Genomic DNA, 24,358 nt, shown 5'->3' with positions numbered 1-24,358 from the left:
AATTCATGAAAAACAGTAGATGGGGCTGCAGCAACGGCGAATGCCACCTACGTGGAGTCTTTGCACACGTATCATTCATGATACTGGAATTCGAGCTAGCGCTCCTGCTTGCAGGGTTGTTGCGCAATTTTTTTTTCCGTAGTACGATCAAATAATTCAAACCACTTTTGCCTTTGCACATTTGTGTGAACAGTACGCAAGAGGCGCGCGTCCCGCCAAACGCATAGTGTGAGAATTATGCTCTTAGATTCACCAGCATCCCAGGAGCATTTAACGCGCGTCGTGTTCCTGGGCTCAATGGAGCAGCAAGACTTTCACAGCACGTAACTCCAGAACCAAGTGCAGCGCCAGTATACAGATAATTCGTTACAAGTGTTTGCTCTTTTGAAACGCCACTACTTTGCCCCACTCCTACCTTAGGAATGCTGTACAAAATACTCCGCGTTGCTTTGAAGCAAATCAGCAGCTTGGCATCCCCATAGCAATTATCTGCAAACTATGATTCCCCGCGTAACGCGCTAACCATTGAAATGCTAAACGCATGTGCACAATCGTCAGGCTGCTGCACTTTGCACATAATCTGCCTCCACAGCAGGACGCACGTACTGTTCATTCGTATGAACGCTAAATGGACTAATAATACGCAAGAGTGCCTGACAGCGTAGGCAAGCACACTGCAATAGAGTTAACTCTCTAACTGTTTCTGTGGATGCTCAATAAATCACCCACTATGACAGAAAATGCATACTATAATCTCTAGCCATCACTGGTGTCACTGATGGTGAAGCCAACCGAACAAATTAGCTCTGCAGTCGAGAGCCATAGAGGATTTCACTACCAAGCAGAACAATAGCCCTCATAATGCAGGTATGCATGTTTTCGCATCAGCAGAATACATGAAAGGCAGTAGATGGGGCTGCAGCAACGGCGAACGCCGCCTACGCGGAATCTTTCCACAAATGTTTTGCATAGTACTGGAATCCGAGCTAGCGCTCGTGCTTGCAGGGTTGTTGCACAACTTTTTTCCGTAGTACGATCAAATAATTCAAGTCACTTTTGCCTTTGTGCATTTGTGTTAGTAGCATACAAGACGCGCGCGTCCCGTCAAACGCATAGTGTGAGAATTATGCATTTAGATTCACCAACATCCCAGGAGCATTTAACGCGCGTCGTGTTCCTGGGCTCAATGGAGCAGCAAGACTTTCACAGCACGTAAGTCCCGAACCACGTGCGGCGTCAGTATACAGATAATTCGTTACAAGTGTTTGCTCTTTTGAAACGCCACTACTTTGCGCCACTCCTACCTTAGGAATGCTGTACAAAATACTCCGCGTTGCTTTGAAGCAAATCAGCAGCTTGGCATCCCCATAGCAATTATCTGCAAACTATGATTCCCCACGTAACGCGCTAACCATTGAAATGCTAAACGCATGTGCACAATCGTCAGGCTGCTGCACTATGCACATAATCTGTCTCCACAACAGGACGCACGAACTGTTCATTCGTATGAACGCTAAATGGACTAATAATACGCAAGAGTGCCTGACAGCGTAGGCAAGCACACTGCAATAGAGTTAACTCTCTAACTGTTTCTGTGGATGCTCAATAAATCACCCACTATGACAGAAAATGCATACTATAATCTCTAGCCATCACTGGTGTCACTGATGGTGAAGCCAACCGAACAAATTAGCTCTGCAGTCGAGAGCCATAGAGGATTTCACTACCAAGCAGAACAATAGCCCTCATAATGCAGGTATGCATGTTTTCGCATCAGCAGAATGCATGAAAGGCAGTAGATGGGGCTGCAGCAACGGCGAACGCCGCCTACGCGGAATCTTTCCACAAGTGTTTTGCATAGTACTGGAATCCGAGCTAGCGCTCCTGCTTGCAGGGTTGTTGCACAACTTTTTCCCGTAGTACGATCAAATAATTCAAGTCACTTTTGCCTTTGTGCATTTGTGTTAGTAGTACACGAGAGACGCGCGTCGTGTCAAACGCATAATGTGAGAACTACTTTTTTGGATTCATCAGCATCCCAGGAACATTCAACGCGCGTCTCGTTTTTGCGCTCAATGGAGCAGCAAGACTTTCACAGCACGTAAGTCCCGAACCAAGTGCAGCGCCAGTATACAGATAATTCGTTACAAATGTTTGCTATGTTAAAACACTACTACTTTGGGCCACTCCTACCTTAGGAATGCCATGCAAACTACGCTACGTCGCTTTGAAACATTTCAGCAGCTTGGCACCTCTATAACAGTTATCTGCAAACTATGGTTCCCCACGTAACGCGCTAATCCACTGGAATGCCAAACGCATGTGCACGATTGTCAGGATGCTGCACTTTGCACATAATCCGCCTCCACAGCAGGACGCACATCCTGTTCATTCGTATAAACGCTAAATGCACTAATGACAGCCAAAAGCGCTTGACAGCATAGGCAAACACAGTGCAATAGATTTAGCTATCTAACTGTTTTCGTTAATGCTCGCTAAAGCATCCATTCTGACAGAAAATGCACACTGTAATCACTAGCCATCACTGGTGTCACTGATGATGAAGCCAACCGAACAAATTAGCTCTGCAGTCGAGAGCCATAGAGGATTTCACTACCAAGCAGAACAATAGCCCTCATAATGCAGGTATGCATGTTTTCGCATCAGCAGAATGCATGAAAGGCAGTAGATGGGGCTGCAGCAACGGCGAACGCCGCCTACGCGGAATCTTTCCACAAGTGTTTTGCATAGTACTGGAATCCGAGCTAGCGCTCGTGCTTGCAGGGTTGTTGCACAAATTTTTTCCGTAGTACGATCAAATAATTCAAACCGTTTTTGCGTTTGAACATTTGTGTTAGCAGCATACAAGAGGCGCGCATTGCGTCAAACGCATAATGTGAGAATTACTTTTTTGGATTCATCAACATCCCAGGAACATTTAACGCGCGTCGCGTTTTTGCGCTCAATGGAGCAGCAACACTTTCACAGCACGTAACTCCCGAACCAAGTGCAGCACCAGTATACAAAAAATTCGTTACAAGTGTTTGCTCTTTTGAAACGCCACTACTTTGCGCCACTGCTACCAGAGGAATGCCATGCAAACTACGCTGCGTCGCTTTGAAACATTTCAGCAGCTTGACAATTCCATAGCGGTAAGGCGTAAGCACTAGCCATCACTGATGTGACTGATAGTGACCCTAACCGAACAAATTAGCTCTGCAGTTGAGAGGCACATCGATTTTCACTATCACGTAGAATCCTCGCCACAAGCAACCTTATGCATAGTTTGTAATGCCGCGCCGACGAATGAGCAGGAACAGAAAACCTTTGTGAGCCGAAGACAAATCAGTCCATCGTACAATAACTTTTATGCTTGATGCTTCAGCGAAAGCGTCCGCGATAAGTCTTCGATGCTTGCGAATATGGCATTTTTGTTAAGCAAGGGAAGACGCTCTGATTCCACGAAGCGGAAGCCTAGCTTTGAGCATGATATGCAGTGAACAGAATAAATGAATGGCCAAGCAAGCCAATGCTGTCTGAACGTCCCTTGTGATTATCTCAATCGTGCCGAAAACGCAAATTAGTGGGCTAACTTGAATGCATTAATTTCGTATCCCGACACAACACTCTGTTACAAGCGCGTAAACTATACACAGTTCAGATCTTAAGAGCAAAAAGAAAAGTGCCCGTACAAATATGTTCCCCCAGAATAGTTGTCGCGGAGATGAAGCTACACCTTTTGAAACTGATGCATGGAGGTGCTTCAATGATTGCATAAAGGCTGTTGTATCTTGATGCATAACAGCGAAATATACAAGCTATAGAAGGATCCGTGAGGTAGCATGCAGGGCAAGTAATCTGGCACAGTGTAGGAGAGAGACCTGCATGTCCTCACGCAGTGTCTCATGACACACGCTCTGCAGTTTACACATTGTTCGGTTGTAGTTTAGCTCCCGTTGGAAAGGGGCCATATTGTAATAGTTTTAACATTAAAATCGTTTGCCCGGCACTTTCGACTGACGGTAGAACTAGGCATTCCACTGGTGAGTGCAGCACCAGAGAGCCTCTTCAAATGCAAGAATCAATTGACGCTCAAAGCGAATGCTTAACGTTCAATCGCTGTACCAAATGTCTCAGTAGAAAAAGACGAATATCTGCGTACTGCGAGGCGCATACAAGCCCCAGAATAGAGAAATGTGTACGTATGTTTTACAAAGATTCCAGCACTTTGTAAGACTCCTACGCAGCATGAAGGCGCACGTTAACAGCCGCGAAACGACATTATGTCAGGTACACTAGAAGGGCTGTGATAGAGCTGTGATAGAGCTTCCACGCTCGAGAAGGCATGCCGTAACGGTGTACTCTTGCAGAAAAGGCATTCCGTAAGACACTACAGATGAACGGTACACGACATACCTCTGGAAGAACCGGAATAGGCGCAATAAGCTGCTTTTCGCCTTATCATGCTGCAGGCTCGCTGGAGGGAAAGGCGAGATGCAAACCGCAACAAGTATAAAGCACGTGTAAAGCATGCGCTGATATTTTGTTCATAATGCTGTGTAAAATAGGAACTTGCTGGGGACGTGGGCGCCTAAAGAAAAGGACGATACCGAATGAAGCAAAGCACATGAAAAGTGATCTGCAAATGATCTGTAAGTTGTTTCGGTACATGATCCTTATAGAAGATACAGTGGACGTAAGGCAACGCACTTGGTGAAGCCCTCTGTACCAACTGTGTGGAATACTTGTGGCTCTAATCCATTTGCTTTTCCCGCCGTTGGCTTTCTTACAGACTATTTATTAACATTACCGCCATCATCTCTTCTAAGAGAAAATCAAGCATGACCCAAAGCCGCTCTCCACTCCAAATAATCCATCAGTAACGAGTTGTATTCAGGAATCTTGCATATGTGGACGAGAATGCATATAAACTGGCTTTGGATGCGTTGACGTGACATGTATCTACGAAGGCACCGTGGGGATTCTAAAGTGACTGTATACTGGTCTTCTACCATGCTCAATTGATGTGCAAAACACCGGTTTGTTACGCTGTATAGAAACAAAGGAGTGAGCTCTACGCAATGCCCTCAGGATCCACGAGGCAATGGAAGAAACGCACAACCTACCGCGCGAAGCTTAGAGCTAAAGACCATGTAGCTCGAAAGAAATTCAACAATTATTTTCTCTGCATCTATTTTCAAACAATTTGCAAGCTATTGACAAGTCATGTTTCACATAATCTTGCTCATTCGCGTGAAAACGTGATCTGCGCAATTTCACCAGTCTGGTGAGTGGAAGCGCATTTAGTACTTCGCGTTGCGACTACGGAGAAACGCAATTATGATACTGCTATGTGCAATTCTGTATGGCTCACACCCTCCAGATCGTCACGAAGAAAAGTTTTGTCATCACACATCTGCAATGGTGCCTATATCGTGCTATTAGACCGTCGCCTTGAAGGTAGAGAAGAAATATAAAGCTCCAAAGTTCGAAATCTACATAGCATATGATTTAAAGAGGCTCCTCCTAATCGTCGGCTAAGTCCTATGCTTTTCAGATGCATATTTGCAAGAAACCCACATCCTTGAAATAGCAGCTGCTTGTGCAGTAATGATTCTTCCTAAGTTTCTGTAGCCTGAGGGCCCGCGTTAAATTTAACTTAGCTTCCACTATGTGAAACAAAGCTTTCTAGACGGACATTTTCTTGAGCAGCTGCTGTACGTTTTCAGATATTCGCATGCATGCAGAGGCACTTCCAAACAACTTTTATTCGCATTGTGCCAGATAACGCTCATCATGCCATGAAAGTAAAGGTGCACTGGCTTGAAAAAAGTGCCTTCAAGCATCATATTTGCACAAGTTGTGAGAATCCAGTACCCTGCCTCTGAAGCTGCAAACGCTCATCAGGGGGCAATGCCCTCCTATGTTTGATACTACTCTTTCTACTCACCCTCTATATTCCACTATCTCACTTGTTTGACATAAAGTGGTGCAGTGACATATGTTTGCGAAGTGCAAATGCGTAAATGCATAAATACTCGTGGTCGCATTTGGTTCTGAACATTTCTGCATGGTCACGAAGCGCCATCCGCTAGTTAACTGAACTCACGTGCAGTGCTGTTGTGTTGACAGGTTGTCAGCGCAATTGCTGGACAGGAATGTTCCAGGCCCGCGCACTCTTGAAGATGCGATGAACAACAGTAATGTCTCTGACGTGGCCAGATGCGGGGGATAATTCTATAGCAATGCCACTTTCGTGGCCGCATAGATGGAAACGGAAAATAAAAATTGCTATGCACATTTTGCTATTAGTGTCTGCTGGGGCTGCAAATCTTACATACTGCAACGGAAGAAGGCCAACGATGTCTCAACGACTTGAGGATTCTTGCGGTAATACTTGCGGCTCATCAGTTTAACTGGACATTCTTATGTACACATGATGAAACTTGTATAAAAATCAGCACATTTTACGTGCATGCACTTGTGGGCGAAAAGAGAAGTGCAACCGTCACATATTCGCATATGCACTGATTCAGTACACACCCCATGAAAAGTTATACTGGCTTAGTACACGCGCGACAGCCGCATGGGCTCTGTTTTATCATTTAAACTATAGAGGCAAGTCATGCTGACCACAATGAAATAAGCAAGGCCAAACTTCATGGTTTGCCGCCTAGCAACACATACTTTCTGCGACATTTCGTGAATAACCATGCATTTGCGTGAATGTACAGCAACGTCCACGATGCATGATCCAACATGCAGAATACAGCTGAAAACGCGTTTTCCACTGCCTGGAACATACTAAACAAGCAGCAGCCCCATGGACTGTGTTGTGTTATTTTAAGTAAAGGCGCAAGTCGTGCTAATATCAATGAAATAAACGAGACTACGGTTCACTGCTTGCAGGCTCGCAAGACATGTGCACGTATAGCTCCGCACATACATCCTTCACATATAACATTGCGTCTTTGAAAACCGCAAATTTGTTTTGAAGAAGCATCAATGCAGCGCTGCCGCACACGGAACAACACCTGCTTTTCCTGCATTCGATTTGCAATATTCGCTGCCTTTCTCTCACAATCTGGAAGTGCGTTCAAGCATTCCTAACGGACCTCAGAAATCAACTGCTCGCTAAATTCATGTTCTTTTCGCTAAAGCACGCTTTTATTCAAAGACTAGAAAGCCGAAACATTCATCAGCACACGTTTAGAGCTGGATATGGATGGGCCGCACCAACTATACCACAGAAGACGTTGGTACGCAAGTAAAAAACTAAAGAAACGCCATCACTGCGTTCACAGGAGACAAATGTCGTCAACCCAAGTCTCAATGCCGTGAACACCTATGCAATATACACATCTTACTGTGATGAATGTGTTTTTTCCCGAGAGGCAACTTTCATCTTCCGTTGCATGAAAATTACAGCACGCATATTGACGAGCTGAGAATCTCGCGATTCCGATCACAGCAATGCCTAACTACGGCTGGGGAGAAAAGCACATCAGCTTTTGGTTTCAGCTATTACACTGAATCATGGACTGGCTAATTTCGTTCAGTCGACCTCACATCCTGCATGACTCAGGAATAACCACTGTTTCATTTGCAGGATCATACTCATATAATGACACAACTTTAATTTCAGAAGCCCGTGGAAAGCCTTCAACACACTTGCTGCACATTTAAAATGCCGTTTCATCAAAATAAGGCGATCTTTCAGAAAACTCATTTTCCACGCGCCCTGGTAAGAAGCCATCGTCAGACCTGAAATATGCATACACCCAATCAACCAAGCAGCCACATGATGGACCCCGAAAAAACATTAATGATCAGCAAAAAGTGGAAATAGCTACAAAACACTCTGTGCAGTTGCGTGCAGCACGAATACAGCAGATCTTCAAATATAGTAATAATTTACACTCAGTCAGTTCGCTAGTGACATCCAATGCATTTGTAATTAGGGGATGCAGACGACCTGCAGAACGAGGTCCGACGATATTACTTAGCCAGCTTGCACTCAACTGTTCGAAGGCAGAATCGTTTCTTCATTTCTTTTCAATTTTCGTGTGGGTCTAACAACGCATTAGCTACGCAAAAAACTTAGAAAGAATCACGCCGCTGCTCTTCTGCGCAACAGTCCACTACAGGGGCAGAAACACTAGCGTGTGCCACCATTAATTAATTGCTAAGCCTGTAAGCGCTTGCGTCAAAGGCAGTGTGTTGCTGTGAGAAGCGACACAGTAAGAGAAAAATCAAGTTCCACAGCATACACTCTGCAAAATAGTTATTCAACACCAGTACCAGCATCTGGCATGGGAAGAGCTTCATCAATTACTTCATATTCTGAGCGTCAAATAAGAGCGAAATTGGAACGGCTACAAAATAGATCCTAAGCGCAGTCACCTAAAAAGTTGGACCACTTCATCATACGTCCTGCAGAATCGAAAGGAATATACAATATTCGGCCAACAACACTATATATAGTAGTAAGCGTGGCTCCGATTTGACACCTGTGTTCTTTTGTCGCACTTTTGACAGCCCGTGCCCCCCCATGTGCAAGAGTTCAAGAATGATCGACGCCTGAGTGAAAATCTGTCTAGTAAGCTCTGAGTCAGCTAGTGCGACGCCTTCTATCGGACGCCGATTTCCTAGTTCTCCCTTGTGATCCTGCAAAGATCAATAAACTGCGCGTGTCTACATGATCAGCTCACTGAATGCGCTATGCTCAGAATTCTGTGCATGTGAAAAGAAAGGCAAAGCTGCGTTCAGCTTCACAAACGCGCCGAAGAAGACAATCTCAGCGCGGTGTCAAGTGTTCGGGGACTTCGGGTTGGCCGGCAAGCTTGCCGCCTGTCCAAAGTACTCTCGTTTAGCAGAGCGAATCAGCATTTCGCGAGCCACATGTCAACGAGTAAGCCGCCAACCTCACACAAAAGCAGCAGGTGGGCTGCGTGAGGGGTCGTATCCCTTGACGGACTACCAAGTGCTTCGTTCAGCTCTAGCTGTGCGACTACGTGAAGCGGCAAACGCGTCGCTCTCTCCTTTGATCAGAGCCCTTTCGTATTCCTGCATTGCGCTGACTCTTCAACATCCCGCGAGCGTGAAAATACAAATATTATTAGATATATAGACATGTCAAACACTCACAGTCTTAGTGTCATACACGAAGAGGATTTATTTCAGGAGTTTGCTTCGTTTTATCCATGGAGACGAGAGTATGGAAAGCTTGTCGCCTGAGTTAAGACTAGGAAGGTATCCACGTACAAGAAAAAGTAGGCGCTATCACCGCATCGTGGTCGGGACCCCGTACGACACCAACAAATAGGTTTTCATTTGTAGATAAAATGGGCTTTATGGATGATATGGAAACCGGTCAGCTCCAAACCTCACAAAAGCAACTTCATGTTACTCCGAAGAATAGAGACAACTCTGTAAAAGGAACGTCGCCAGTTAGAACAAGAATACGCGCCTTGTAAATACGCACACATATCTCCAGCATCAGGTAATGCAAATACTTAATTTAAAGGAGAAATACTAAGTCCCGTGGGCTGCAATAACAAGGCCACATGTCTTTGTGAAGGAACGCAGTGAGCATCAACTGAAACCAAAAGTTCCAAGATAGTAGGTGGTAGATTCGTTACCTTTCAATGTTCGCGGCCATGAGAATTAGATGCGTAGCAATGAAAGCGGTCCAGAAAGCCGAACACTGCCAGGGCACCTCTTGAGTGCAGCCAGCGCAGCCTCACAATGCAGCAGCGGATTTGCTATCATCGGCCTAGAGAGGTGAAGGCCAGTAGTTGGCGTTGTTGCAACCATGAACGCCACCTCCCTAAAACCAGTGCACACGTACAATGGATAATACAGAGAATGCAGCAGAGACTTTTGCTTACGATGTCGTTGCATTGAAACTCCTGCCAAAGCAGAAACACAGCATCCAAAACAAATTTCAAAAAGACAAGTCGCGCCTGTAAAAGGTGCTACAAAAGGGGGTGCCGTGAGTCAGCTTCACAGTGAGATTTACACTTTAAAAGGCTTCAGCAACCCAGAATGACTAAGCAAGCGCCGTTTTTCATCGTTTAATGGCGCAACGATTGCACGTAGCTTCAACTTTCAGTGCAGCTCCGGCAAGCAAATGGTTCGCTTCAAATTTTCGCTAGACCTAACGCTGCCATGACACTACCCCATTGGGGTCAACTGCGCGTTGCGCAAGCTCCGCTGTGAGCCATGGAAATAAATTCACAGCATGGAGTCTCTAGGATAATTGTCACAAACACTGACGCCTCACATAGTAAGCTTATCACTGAAATGCCAAAAAGAAAGTTGACAGTAAGTAGATTGCTCCACTTTTCTATACTATCTGCTCTCAAAAGCAGATAATGTCTCAAGAGCACGTAGTATGCCTGCCTCTGCATGCAAGGGTACACGCACATATGCCGCTTAAGATCAGCAGATAACAAGCGCAAACACACAGCCATAAGTGCGGTTGCCCACTTGTTTCTTCTTGAACATCGTGCAGACTTACAGCCTAAGAAACACTCAAACAGTAAACACTGGCTGCCGCTAGTAGTGGAGCCAACCGAAAAAATTTCATAGGAAGCTGATAGGCTCACAGATTTTCAGGCTCACAGATTTTCACTATGTAGCAGAAACTTAGCCACACGCAGCATTATACATAATTTGTAATGCCGCGCTGACCAAAGTGCAGAGACAGGAAAACTTTGTGAAGCGAAGGCTAAGCAGTTCATCGAACGACATTTATTATGATTGATGCTTCATGCTAAGCTTTCGCAACATGCCCATGATGCTTGCAAATATGACATCTTGGCGTAAGAAGGGAAGACACTCTGATTCCACAAGACAGAAACCTAGTTCATAATTCAACGCATTGAGCAAAATGGAATGGTGGCCAAGCGAACCAGCGTCGCCTGAACTTTCTTTTTGATATTATCTCATGCTGAACACACAGATAAATGCAATAGCTTGAAAGCGTTGATTCATCATCATGATTCAAATCCCTTTCACAAGCGTGCACTCACAGGGGAGGCGCTACAGCTCCTGGAAAAACCAGAATATACGCAGAAAAGAGTTTTCAAAGCTCAAACGCACATTTTTGCACCGCCTTTGATGTATTTCGGCCTGCCTCGAAACGCGGCTTCCTGATCGTGCATCATTAAAAAAAAATTTTAGATGTACTGCATTAGCTGACAACTTTGTTTGTAGAAGTATCATGTCTTGAAACTTTCGGTGAGGTAGCTGTATAACTTGGCTGGATGCGCACAACCCAGGTAGTTTATTAAGATTGTCGATGCTGACATAAAATTGTACGACCTATCAGCCAAAGACATGATTAGAAGTTTGGGTTGCACCTAAAGTGTCCGTCGCTTTCGCAGTTGCAGAAATCTAAAATATGTATAATACCGGCACGTTTGTCCCTTACTAGGAAAGCACTGGCCGCTGGGCGAATACTGTGAAAGATTGCGTGAAAGTATGATAAACGTGCGCAGATATAGGGAAGCGTTGCGAAATCATATTTATCGCGCATTAGAATAAGGACAGGACATCTAGCCGAGAGACGCCCTGCCGTACGTTTGCAGCGGCTGCCGAAGTATTAGGAAAAATCCGACACAATCGATCATATTCATAACTCTGTCGCAAATTGGTAAAACATATCTTTTTTCATCAGCAACATCTGCTATGTTTGCATGATTTTGGCAGTAGACTTTGTATGGAACAGTCATAACGTTTTTCAGCTGGGAGTTCTACAAGTGATCCGATTCGGTACCTCGCAGTCAACATTGCTGTTTTTGATGCAGGAACGATCTTTAACATTCTTGCAGGCCGATATATTGTAACACGATTCAGATTTTGCTGCCTGGCAGCTCCGGAGGCACACACTGGCATCGATTGATCGAGGTCATGTTTGAAAGCATACTTGTGTTCTGCTCAACAACAGCAGATAACGACTAAGAAGATTAGGAAAAGCTGCCTTCGAGGCTACAGCGGAGAGAACCGACTCTCGCTTCATCTAAAGAAACCGAATTTGAAAAAATGTTTTGAAGACTGCGCACACTCTTGCTCTGTACAATACGTTAAAGGGGTAATTCTGCACTTTGCAAGAGAAATTGCTGCACTCCAAAAAAGCATACACAAATCACCAGATGCGGACACAGTTTTGCACACTAGTTGCAAAGAATTCATCGTTGTTTCTAAGATGCTAGATATCCGTTGTTGTCATGCTCTAAGCATTGTAGCAGTTTGAGGAGGCCACGGATATCAAAAAGACAGGATGCATATATGAGCTGGCGTGCGCCGAACGTCGTACCATTCGTTTCTTTTTTCCAGATTTATTTAACGCCGACTGGGTTATGACTGACTTGATAGTGACAGTAATAGCATCCCATGAAGAATCACAGTATCGACATACAAACTGGACCCAATATGTCTCAAAACGCTCCTGGAAAAAATTGCCATAATCTAGAGGACTTAGAGTCTCTCAGGTGAGCTCGTCCGAGCAATCGAGGACTGGTATAAATTTGAAGCCGCCTGCCAAAGTGTTGCACATGGCACCAATATATGATTACTAGGCTCCACACGAAACTGACCTTCCTAAAGTACTTCTTTGTTTTCTTCAGAGCTCTGGTTTTGTTTCGCGTGCTCGTAAGACTCACGCGCCGATCAAGGCACGGCATGACATCGCCTATGTCAGACGGGTACGGTAGGAATTGCTCTAAATTTTGAAGTGCGGTAGCTTCTGCACTGTGCGCGATTCGTCTTGCAGAGCAGGCTTTTCAAGACACACTGCTAATGCATTTCAACAATATTTAGCAAAGGGCCTCACTCAATACATTAGGCACCAAGAATCCGTAGAATTATGCTGGGACTGCCGTAAAGCGTTTCTGGCGCACAGGGTTTTTCCACTTACAACATATTTTCCATAGCGACGCCGTCGTGCCCAGCACAGTCATTCTAACAGCTATTCGTTTTCACATACCACAGGTAGTACGTTGCACGCTGTTCACAATATTCCCTCTGAAAACTGGTAAAAGCATATTTTTTTAATCTAACGGCGACATATGTAGAGCAGAGGTAAGCAGCAGCAATTGGCTAAGAGTAAATGCGGCGTTTGGCAAAGGCTGTATTCGTAGCAAATTAATGAAACAAACTTGAAGTTGTGTCAAAAACAAGGCAGGCACTGGACGGGGTAAGAAACAGCCGAAAGACGAAAAAAAAGGCACATGACAGTTATGCAAAACAATGTCTGCAATCACCTTCCAGTTTGAACCCGAGCTGAGCATCAAGACGGTTTGTAAGAATTGCTCCCGCACTCACAGTTGAGTATTTGCACCTCGTTTGTCAGGACTGACTGGTTGTGAAGAGGCTTACAAGCTGTCAAGCAATCCATCGTTGCTGGCCTATATGTGTGCTGAGATACGCAGCACTAGCGTCGACGTGCTGCTAGAGAAAAGCATTTTTCAAAGCCTCGAGCACGCCTGTGAGCCGGCGTGTCTACGACTTGACTAGAGCAGGTTCGCGCTGGAACTCACATTTGACAGGCACTTTTACGAGGCTGCATCTGGCTTGTCAGCTGGCGATTTTGTTTCATGTGTCAAGGTTGACTAAGCAGAGGAGCGACCCCTGGATTAGAAGCGCTCTTGTCGTATCCGGCAGCAGCCTATCTTTGTAAACCTGACTATTGGTGATGCGTAAAACGAATGACTAAAGTAGTAATCCTTTAACTTCTCTGCTTCATAGAAAAGTTCTCATAAGCTTAGACAGATCCCAGGCTTGTTCCTTTTCGAAATGTGAGGCTGGATTTTGGTCACTAATGAACAAAATGCGCACGCCATGTGACGGCTGTTGAAAAGCTTGCAGAAGACAGAAAAACCGTTTTGAATGGAAGAACAAAAGATGCGCAGCTAATGAACTGCCTTCCAGGAAATATTCTTTGCTTTGATCGTTGAACAGAGAGACACACGTTCTGTAAAAAGCATCCATGCGAATTGCCCATACAATTTGTGGATATGAACAAAGGGATGAATTCCAACTAGCATACATTCGCTCACCTTCTGAAACAAAACGGCATATTTTTACACTCAATGAACGGGATCTCTGGTCAAATATGTGAACGCAATCAACAAAGAAAAGCATCCAGAGGCAGCCTGACGCTTGAGCAATGGCCGCAACTGCCACAACCGCAAGCACGTGTGGGCAGTGAGTCCGATGAAATAACCATGCTAATATGAAAAGGCAAATGACAGAGGATCCAAATCTTAATCCGTTGCTGGGATGCTGCGTGAAAATATTTATGTTATGGAGTGATCCACACGTTTTTTCTTGTTTTCGCAGTGCAGTGATAGGATCATGACGTACTAACTGCAAGTGCAGTATGAACGTTCACATCTAGACGTATTTCAGAACACTACGCATGGCAAATGTTCAATGTTTTGGTTGCGATTTTGCCCAACTACGCGCGCGTGGACGTGACAAAGAAAGATTTACTACTCTAAATGCGCTGTAGTAGATCCACAAAGTATAGGACAAAAAGGCTAAATTCAACTGTTTGTTAGTTGGCTCAAAGCATCATCTGAATGCTAAAACGTTAGGCGTCAGCTTCTACATTTCCACGCGCGTTTGAATTATTCATACTTCCTGCTTGATGAGCTTCTACCTTCCTGTCTAAAGATGTTGGCAATCAAATGAATACCACTCCTTTTATCAGACATTCACCCACTCAAGTATGTACGTTTAAAGTGCATCGCTCCGCTCGCAACAACAATAAGGGTTTGGAATCATTGACGTTGGAAATGCTCACTCTCTGACGATTGTTGAGTTGTTCGGCACAAAACATTGGCGAGGATTTTTATTCGAGATAGTTCTACAGTACAACAAACTTTTTCAGTATGAACTCTTGCGTGTCCCCCTGATAACTTCCCACAGATTTGCTAAATTTTCTTTCTCTGGGCATTATCTACAATGACACGCCTCACTCGCTGCGAAGAATATCATTTAAATCCCTTACGTATAGAAAAATTCGCTAGAAAGCATCTATGGACAAAGTTACGTAGGTATGCACACTTTTCAAAAACGGCCATCCAATATGGGTGCTGTGAAGCGGCCTCTGATGCATTTCATGAAGCTGCTGGAGTGCGATAGTGGGCCAGGTGTCTTCGACTGCACTTGAAAGATGAACATATTAACTGTCATTGCGGCCACAATGTTCTTGTGGGTGGAGGTAAAAGAAAGCATGCCTGCATTAGAACGAGCAGTGCTCGTTCTAATGCAGGCATGCTTTCTTTGATCTTGAGTCCCTCAGTATCAGAGACCATTGGCACATACTTAAATCCAGCTTGCAATTGACAGGAATCAAAAAAAGCCTTTCCCATTTAGCCGCCTGCAAAACGGCAAGCATTCACCAATTTCAGACACTATGCGCATGCTGACAGATTGTTTCAACAGGCGCCATTCAATTAAAGGTTTCAAGCATTCTCCTTCTAAAAGCCATAGAACTGTTTGCAGACGTACGCAAATTTCAGGAAATAGCCTTCCAACGTGATGTGCACCTGAAAAAAATAACGATTTCCAGCCAGCCGCTAGAAGTACTTAAGCTCAGAAAGATTTTCAAAAAGAATTCAAGCAGGCAAATTCTTCAGAAGCAGGTGCAGCAGTATACAAGTACTTTAAAAATGAAATCCTATTGCTCAACCGAGAATGCTTATCAGCAGCACGAAAACGATCGCATTTCCAAAAACGATACGGTGTCGTACTCTATCATAAACAAAGCACATCCTCCAAGCACTCGGCCAAAGCTGTTCACATGGGCTCAACAGCCCACAACACATGTTGGTTTTGCTCACTCTCTATGTCGCGAGACACTACAAGCACAAACAATTGTGCTCATTTTCTGGCTAACGATTGCCCGTGAGAACTAGAGCAGCTTCCAATAACTTGTAGAAATGTAGGATTTTCGGGGCTATTCAACCTGAAGCAAAAAAGTATCCTTTAAGATCTAATGCACGAAAAAGCTCATGAAAAGAGATCCATATGCATGTACGTCTGTTACAGGCTATATTTTTGGAAGAAAAAGTGAGCAGGAAAGACACGGTGCCCAAACACATCAGAGAATCCTGGACCAAATGACGGCACGCCTAGAGAACGCAAGCCGCTGTGGTCGCACTTTCAAGCGATTTACAGCAACTCGTGGACTGTAACAACAACTGATAGGCGTTTAACTGAGTAGCATGACAGACGCTTGATTCTGACAAAATGAGAAACGTCTGCGAATAACAGGCCACACAAGGAAACGCTATGCGTGGACACAGTCAGGCGCTGCCTCTGGTAACGTGAACTGCAGATTTATCTGGCGCCCAATGTGGAAGATTACGCAGCAACAGAGAGCAAATCAAAAGAGACATTTGCAGCAACAGAAAAGCAAGAGACATTTTCAGCAACAGAGAAGCAAGCTTTGCCCTGGATGCGTTGAAACGCATATCCCTTTAGAGACAAACGTTAACAGCCATCATTCGCATCCACCAAATTTCTCGCGACGGTGCAGATGTCTTTTAGGGCTTCATACTTCCTGACACGTACGAAAAGACTCCAGGTGTTGAACGAAAAAGCCTGCTTACATTAAACCTGATATTCGCAGCAAAGTAGTTGGTTTCCTGTGCGCATGGACAATATCAAATGGCATCCGCAGAATATCAGCTGTCCTTGCTGCCAATGTTGTTATACTGAGACAAGAACGTGCAACCGCAAAAGACGCACAAGAATTTCGTGGCATGGAGGGACGAACCAGAGCGAAAACGCTTGTCAGAACTCATACTCTCTGGTCCAAAACAAAAAGTTCCAGAGATTTCCCATAGGCAAGAAGGCATTCAAACAACCTATCGGCAGCGAATATTCCTTTATCTGTGCTCTGTATATCTAATTAAAATGCGTGTAACATAAGTGTATTCCTGTAGGAACATCGTAGGAACATCAAGCGCATGAAGGGCGTGTTACTAAGACTTCGTTGCAGCCAAGGCTCCTCAAACATGCATATGGCAACGTAAACGGCTTGGCAAGAGAAGTAATCCCTGAAAGAACGGTCAGTTTTTCTCCGTGCCCGTATGCTGCTAGTAGGGGCAATCACTTGTAGCACTCTGTTCACATTATTTCTACGCCTATCTCTCCCCCAAATAGCAGCAAAAACGATATAAGCATGACGTCGACGCTTTTGCAACATCGTTGCCGCGCCTCTACATAACAAAAAGGTATATTCTCCGTGTCTTGGAGGCTCTCTCACTCTCACGCTTGATATGTGCCCAATCAGGACGAAAATGTGGGCACTAGCAATAAACAACGTGTTAATGCCCGCTCATAAGTACTTTTGAAGCTAGACACGTTTAAGCATACTGCGTTGGGGTGTTTCCGTAACCACTGCAAGCCACTCGCTTCAGACTGCCCACGCAAAGTGCTGTCTTCTGCAGTTATGTGCTTTTGTGGTGGATTCACGACTTTATTGCAGCGGCAACAGCAATGTAATGCATACGTCAAACTTTTGAGAAGCTTCACACCTTGTGAAATGCCGATAGGTGAACGGACAGGCAAAACGGCGCCACAATCAAGCGTACTAGACCCCCCTGCCAGCGCAACGACAAACAGCTGAAGGGCTCGAGTAGCAAACTAAATTTCGTGCTGTAGCCATACAAAAACGTGGCCGCAAGCACGTCTTCGGCTGCCTGAGTGCAAGATAAGCAGAGCCATTTCTGCGACATCTTTTGCAGCACTGCGAACCTTCAAACATCAGGTTGGCGTGCAGGCCAGCTGTGCAACACTTCTGCTAAGCCGATGCCATTTCACAAAACAAAAACAAAACGAAAAGCGCCATCAGATACGGGACCTTGTTTCAGCCTGCCAAGCAGCGTGCGCGAGTTGCAGCAAAGCTAAAGGCGAATTTACCTGATGCCAGCTTGCCTAGAGAACGCAAGCCGCTGTGGTCGCACTGTCAAGCGATTTACAGCAACTCGTGGACTGTAACAACAACTGATAGGCGTTTAACTGAGTAGCATGACAGGCGTTTGATTTTGGCACAATGGGAAACCACTGCGAATCATGCGCTGCGAGAATAACCGTTATGCGAAGATAAGGGATCGTAGGAAAGATGGTGCAGCCACAGGAGTTGAACTGTATCTTTTGCAGTTTCAGATACGAGCTCGAATGGTGGCCAATACTCATAACGAAAATGCCTCCTTTGGAGAATTCCTCATATCGAGTCAAGCGTTTTTTGAGGTGCACACTCTCTGGCAAAATACAAAAACACATTATAGAAATTCATAAAAGAATAGCAACGCAAAATAAACCAGACATTCTCGACAAAGGAGCAACCTGCCTAAGACTTTGCAGAGAACGTATTGCGTATAATTCGCTTTCCCTGCTTCAAATCTTGTTCTGCGAATATGAAATGACCCCCAAAAATCTGATATGGCTTGTTTAACGAGGGATGCTTTGAATCGAATACGTCTTTTAAATCTCCTACTGCCTGCTCCAAAGAAAAAGGGCATTTCTTAAAAGCTTGCACTTTCTTATATTCCTTATCGCTAGCCTTTATGAATGCATTCTCACTTACGACGAAGGCTGCAGGAGTGTCCATCAGGCGTCCTTCAAGCGCCTGTACTTTGGACGTAGTTGTGCAGCGCATTCTTGCCCAATTGCGTGCAAGGGCTGCAACAGATGTTTCACGCCAGTTATGAGAAATATGGCAAATTCTCCTGTGCTTCTGGAGCGCTCCTATTTGCCGTGTATACAAGAGATAACCTATGACCGCTCTAGGGGGCGTATGCGCTTTTTGACAAGCTTATTCGTTTCGTTAAGAATTGAGGCGTCTTTCTTGTTTAACGGATCTCTTACAAACTGATTTCGTATGATGCGTCCCTTCGGCAGACCAACTTTGCGACTTACACTGTTCTGCAAAGAGAATCTATGGTTACGCTAATTGTGGTTTACGTTGAGTCAATCTTGAGTCAAGGATTTGGCAGTGAGTGAAGTGACTTTTAGCCGATTGGGAGCAACCTGAAATCAACATAGACGCGTTCCAATTTTGTGGCCCTATCTCATTTGAAACAGCCTAGCGGCTGCAAAGTAGCTGAAACAAGTATGTAGGCGTAAGGGACGTTAAATAAGAGTGCTCCCGTAAGAACGGGACTGGTGCTCGCAAATGACATATTGCCACTATCAGATAGTAGAATTTGTATTTATAGCGCCTACTCCCTGAGACACGTTGATAAAAGAACAAAGAAAATCCAGTTAGGCTGCAATAACCCAAATTGTACTGATACGTAGAGTTTCTTTTTCACATTGGTTTATAAAGATTGTCCACAGCCTACGAAAAATCGTGCGCAGAGACGGGCGGCAACTCGTTATTCGCTGCTTTTTCTTGCTGATATTATGCATGGAGAGTCTGACAGAGGAAGCGCGTATCAACCTTTTCACTTAATATGGTATTTCTTGCGAATGATTATACGTGCCCTAGATGCAACAACACTGGGACGTCTTGACAATTTGAAAACGTACGTCCTGTTCATCAAGAAAAGCAACCACCGTAAGGCCCAAACGATGGCAGTGAGCACGGGCCAAGCTTTTTTGCTGGACAGCAAAGGGTCACCAAGCTACTGGACGAACCACATGCACCATACGCACGGCCTATAGATATGAAACACGCTCGTGAAGCACATTGTAAACTCTTTCAATTCCAGGAAAGCATTACACGGCTTAGATATTGCACACTAGACATATCAGTGCATCAGTCTGAACTGGCATTCGCAGTTGGTTTCTTGACGAAGTTAGATTGTAATGCAGAAAGCGCCTAACGTTATCTAATCTCTTGACGCTCAGTTTTAGTGCAGGGCTGCAAACAGCACCAGCGAATGAATGGACCTTTGTGAACGTCTCAAGAGCTACGAACTGCTGAAGTTGCGAGTTATGAAATCAAATACTAACTAGGAAGTCTAACGGGATGCAATGGAACAATATGACCGATTCAGCAAAGGCAGAATGAGATGCCGATGCTATAATCATCACACTGGACGCGGCTGAGCACCGATATGAGACGATTGCCGGGAAAAAATGTATAATGGGTGGAAAGAGTGTCGCTATCAAGTACTGTTTTTTTCCCATTGTACATACATACTCAAACACATAAGACGAAAGAGAATGAGGACATATTAACAGGAGACTTTGTTGACAGTGTGTGTTGACTGTGTACATTTGACACGCACCTAATAGAATAGCGCCGTTTCTTGACTGAGCACCAGCCAAAACCATCAAATTCATTTCATGGAAATCGTAAAAATATGATGTACATCATGCTGGCACCTTAACGATCCAGAAGACTATGCTTGACGAACGCTTTCCACACACCACATAAGCAAGTTCGACAAACGTTCGTAGTGGTGGAATTTTCGCGACTGCGTCACCAGGTAAAAAAGTGGCCGCTGATGCTACGCACTCCCTGTATGATACCAAAGCGCGCCAGCCTCGGATGTACTGGAGTGTCCAACATGTGAATTCTACACATTTCTATCTCAACGTAAAAACTTGAAACGTTTTTCTCGAGGTTGCCGAACAAACCAATTAACGCTGAATGCGACCTAAGCCAGTCATCAAGCACACTGAATGAGCACCCATACTCTTACTCAAGCTCACTTTCTATTGGTTTGCATTGGGTTACATTGGGCTATGCGCCACATTCTTGCAAGCTTCGATGCCCCCGTCAAAATGTTTTTCGCCATTTTCAGAAAGAAGCAAAATGACCTATTGAGATTGATCATTTTAATGTAAAAATACACTGTACTCTAATAAAGCAGCGATGGGGGCACGCCTTGCTGTTAGTACCTCAGTGCATTTGACACGTACCATCTGCTCATGAACAGCGCGATTCTCGTGGGCCCAAAATGCGCGCAGACATCACGGGATGAAAGCTCTTGCTCTCAAACGACTTTTGTGCAACGTGATATCATTGCATTCCAACGCTTGCACCACGTGAAAATAGTGCATGCTCATTCGGCAACTGTCATAATGTCTGAACAATACTGAGAACAGTCATTATCGCTCAACAACTTGGCCAGCATTATCAGTTACTTCAGTGTATTTTGGAGACTTTTTCAAGACCTGTACTGAACTACAGATAATTCATACCGATACATTGGACTCCAGCAACGTCATCCATTCAGACGTCAGCATAAATCAGCAACTTATAACGAACGTAGTGGAAAGTGCTAGCATACTTTGATGTTGACAAAACGTACAACCTAGACGTATTCATGCACCTGGCTTCCGTGCAGGCATGATTAAGGCAGCAAAACGAATGGGCAAGGGATAGCTTGGCAGATTTAGCTGGGTATACCCAGTGTGTAGACATATTGCGCGGATACGTTCTGCAAATTACGATTATTGGCTTTAGGACTTCTGCCGTATGCCTGTAAGAGCATCCAAAGGATTAAAAGCTTAATTTGTTTGTTGCTGGCTGTCGCCATGAGCGCACGCCCTCCACATGGCAAACACCAAAACACGATCCTTCAGACTAATTTAATGCACAGAAACGATGTGGGCTTCGTATCTACTTGTAAATTCCAATATGGTGATATGGACACTCTTTGCTTACTAGCACCGAAAAAGCCTTTTCAGCATTTTGTGCACACTGCTGCAGATTCTGAGATGCTCCATGCAGCGTACATCCTGTCAGTGTCCCAATTCAATTTTATTAAATTCTTATTCAATGCGCACATTATTAGACTGCGAAGCATTTCATGAATAGGAAAGCACCATTGCAGCATGGCCTCGCTCGTTCGTTTACCTCGCAAAACTACAAATTGAGGGACATGCACGATCTGTATCTACATTATCTACGACGCATCGTATTTACCGATATTCCAATTGGTGCTTGACAAAAAAGTCACAGCCATTAAACAAGCAGCCTATTGGCGATTTGTCCAATCCCTGTATTGCTTCCCAAGAGAATACCGTGTATTTTTCGCGTTGCTGAAGGCAGGCGTTATTTTAGAAACGGCTCGCATAGCTGCATGTTACTATGTTAACACGCCTCTGTGAACATATTTTTGCATTGTGCTCAGGCCCGGATGGAACTTGCATCTCATCAGGCCTGGATGGCGCTTGTGTTTCAGCAGCCTCACCAACTTTTTTGAGCCAGTGCACAGCTAGTTACTTAGAGACGGCGTTCGTGCTTTTGTGGGAAACTGGGTAGGCTTGTTAGCTTTAGTACCTACACGGACCAACCGCAATGCAATTTGCTTTCATCACACTAATTCGTAGCAGACCCTTCCAGACATGGTTGACAGCCATGATTTTAGTGAATCAACGAATTCGGAAAAAAGCTTAAACTCTAAGTGAAGTAAATTTTCGGAACCCTAAAAGCGGTTTCCCCGTCCGCAGCATTGGCTTCAGCCGCTAAAGACGTCGCAAAATCACTCAGTCGTTGCCATACATTGTTCCTGCACGCACAAACTTTGTGGAAAAGCATTAGCAATGAGCATATGGACGGAACATTACGGAAAGACAAACTGGGTTGCTGCCAGAAGCAAACAGGTACGCTTGACTCACGGGTCAACACTAGTTTCAGCATGAATGCTAAATATATCTAAAGATATGCCCTGACGTCATGCTTCCATTGCTTGTGCTTAAAAGTAGAGGTGTCTATGGCAATCGGTATGCCACTTGATTATTCCGCAAAAACTCGCCCAGATCTGCCAAAAAGCACCATGAGTCGGGAAAAACTGAGCAGCTTCAGGTCGGTTTATCGCTATCGAAGGCCTATACAGTTGATGAAAAAAAGTCCAATGATGCCCCGAATACGATATGTTTCACGTAACAAAATCAATGACCGCATAAGGCTCCCTGAGGAAGCAGTCAAATCTCAACAGCCACCCAGTAGCGCCCCCAAACGCACCTCCTGCTCATGGAGGGAGTGAAATGTGATGAAACCCTTTGCAGTAGGTAGTAGTATGTATCTAGTAGATTAACATAGTTTTAATCTTGCATCTGTCACGGTTGTCCAAGCGCCGTAACAGGTGCAATCGTCACTAGTAAAACTCCTGGACAATCATTGCAAGCATTGTGGTACCTGTCAAGCTCCTGCCGCCGTATGCGCAAGCCTTACTTCCTAATAAAGAGGTAACGTCACACATGAGCGCTCTCCAGCACTGACATATCACGCTGCTGCGGTTTCACGTTGATAATGCTTCTTTAATTGGATCGCAAGCCAACGGCAGCAACACAAGCATTTAGGACAAATTTCTGCTGATAGAGTTTACAAAATCACGGCAAATAGAGCCTCATTGCCAAGGACGATAGACAGGTTGACACCTTCGCGACACCCCAATTTCCTCGTTGCAACCCCTTATCTGTATGGCAGTAAAAAGCAGTTGTGTCAACTCAAAACTGGACACGTAGAGATATTCCAAGTTATTTTACAGCTCAATACCAGGAGGCGTCTGTTAATGAAATGCTTTCGAGTCAAGAATGCACAGGCTTCTCTGTTACATCGCGCAGGTGGCTTTGCTCGGGCAGCTAGACGCTACCTTGAGTCTTTCTGGTTTTCGGGAAGACTGATATATGTTGTCATGGTGCATCAAGACTCCCTTCGGCGTGGTTTGTTGAATGCCAAATTGCCGCCGGGCTATTTGGGAAAAACAAACGATTGCATTAGCATAAGCTTTATTCCGTGCTCAGCAAGAAGGTAAGGAAAGGCTATTGCTAGAGCGAACAAACAAGTCGCTCAAGCCCATTGAGTATGTCCGCTACAACACAAACATCTTTTCTACATCAAGTGAGCTTTGTTAACGTTTGATTGATGTAGTGGCGATAAATCATTTGTTGACTTCTTCCATGCCTGTCAAGGCCGCCACCCCATTACAAACTAGAACTTTGGTTTACGAAAGGTTTTCCTAAAGCCACATTTAATTAATCAAAATTTATTGCCCCAGCTTCGCAGCTCACAGGCTAGTCTCGTTTACAGATGAAACGACAAAGTCTACTCTCCTCGGGGGCCACTTTAAAAGTGCATAAGCATATGCAATGTATGGGAGTGTAATTGCTCTATTCGTGTGGCTCGCTGATGCAAAATAAACTCTCTCATAAACAACAGGCAATTCGAATGTAGCAAATGTGCTAAACCTGGAGAGTTACTTGCTCTCTCTAGCACTACTAGCTACATCAACTCTCGATAATCTATTCTGAGGTCTGCACGCGGCCAAAGTGCATGAATTCTAAGGTTCCTTCTTTACAAAAAAAGCGATGAACATTGCAATCACCAAAGCTACAGCAGAAAATGAAACACAAACCTCACAGCGTTTGACAACATTTA

Source organism: Eimeria tenella, genomic scaffold (genome assembly GCF_000499545.2).
Source record: "Eimeria tenella Houghton genomic scaffold, Eth_scaff60, whole genome shotgun sequence".
NCBI lineage: Eukaryota > Apicomplexa > Conoidasida > Eucoccidiorida > Eimeriidae > Eimeria > Eimeria tenella.
The sequence above is the reverse complement of the archived record's forward strand: the minus strand, read 5'-3'. Positions refer to the sequence as shown.